Consider the following 1,405-nt stretch of genomic DNA (forward strand, 5'->3'; position numbering starts at 1 on the left):
ATACTCCCCCGGGCTTTTCGATGAGTCTCCCCCGCAGTGGCCATAGACCAACTGAAGGAGAAGAAAACACCTACTCAGTCCCGACGTTTCACCTCTCCCAGGGATTCAGTACTAGGCTGGGCTTTTCGCTGTCTCACTGGCTGGGAGTTTCTGCTCCCCCAACCAGGGACAATCTACTCAGTCCCAGCTTTTCCCGTCCTCCTGGGAGTGGATACTAGACCGGGCTTTTCGAGTGACTCTCCCTCAGAGGCTATAAACCCCCGAACAAGAGCCCCAACTACTCAGCCCGATGCTTCTCCCCTCCCTACCAGTGGAGAGAACGGTGTTCCCCCACCAGCAGGGCGGAGATACTCAGCCAGACCTAGCACCTGCCCAGAGCATGAAGTGGGTTAGTCCTCAGCTCAGTAGCAAGGTGGTTTAGCCCAGCCTTTCTCTATTCTCTGCCAGGGGGCCGTCCAGACCCAACTGATAAGAACAGATACTACACTTGATCTTAGCCAAAAGGCCGAGAATCGTGTTAAAGGGGGGGTGATGTAGGTAGGGGTGTGGTGGGTGGTGGAGGGTTGGGTGCAAGGGTGTTAGGGGTGTTGAAAAGTGTTAGCGGTTGGTGTGTGTTGTGAAGTGGTGGGTGTGGGGATACTGTGTGTGGTGAAGTGTATGTTGGGAGGTGGGCCATGTGGGTTGGTCAGGTGCGGGGGTGCGCCGTGTTTGTAAGGTGCATATGCGATGGAACTGCGGATGTAGCAGCAAGGGTAGTGCTTTTGGGAGAGGGATGGGTGCGCGGGTAGGTGATGGGCGGGTGTTGGCATGGGTGGGTGCATGAATACTGCGGGTTGAGGGGGTTTTGGTGTGCTGTGGTAAAGTCCGCTGTACCATTGGTGGTGGCGGGGGGGGTAGTGCTGTGGGTGGGTGAGGGTGGTGTGCGAGTGTACCATGTGTAGTGAGGGTGTTTGTGGGTGGGCAAGTGTCAGGTGGGGGGATTATGTGGGTGTTAGAGTTCCACGTAAGGTGTGGGTGGTGTATGTTGGTTAGGTGGGGGGTGGACTGGTTGCGTGACAGGCAGTTGCATGGGTGTGTGAAGTGGGGGGTGGTGGTGGTTTGTGTGGGTGGGGGGACGGATGGGTGCATGTGTAATGTAGGAGGGGAATGACCATCTTGTACTGAGGCGGCTGGTTGCAGGGGTACTGCGGAACGGAAAAAAGGATGCAGGCAGTTGGATGGGGGGGGGGGTGAGTGTAGTGCAGGCGTGTGCTGTGGGTGGGGGAGGGTGCTTATTGGTGTGGGGATGATGGTGGCGTGGGAGGGATCGATGGGTGGGTGTTGGGGCGGCTGGTTGCAGGGGTCCTGGGGGTTAGGAGGTTTGGGTGTGGTGGTGGTTTGGGTGGGTGCATTAGTAGCGCAGTTG

General features: G+C 57.6%; 1 pseudogene; it reads right to left on the reverse strand.

Annotated features, from left to right (window-relative positions):
* Positions 1 to 410: 410 nt before the first annotated feature.
* Positions 411 to 517, reverse strand: LOC146044475 (U2 spliceosomal RNA; annotated as a pseudogene).
* Positions 518 to 1,405: the final 888 nt, after the last annotated feature.

The sequence above is a fragment of the Crinia signifera genome, chromosome 19 (genome assembly GCF_055691185.1).
Source record: "Crinia signifera chromosome 19, ASM5569118v1, whole genome shotgun sequence".
Taxonomy (NCBI): Eukaryota; Metazoa; Chordata; class Amphibia; order Anura; family Myobatrachidae; genus Crinia; species Crinia signifera.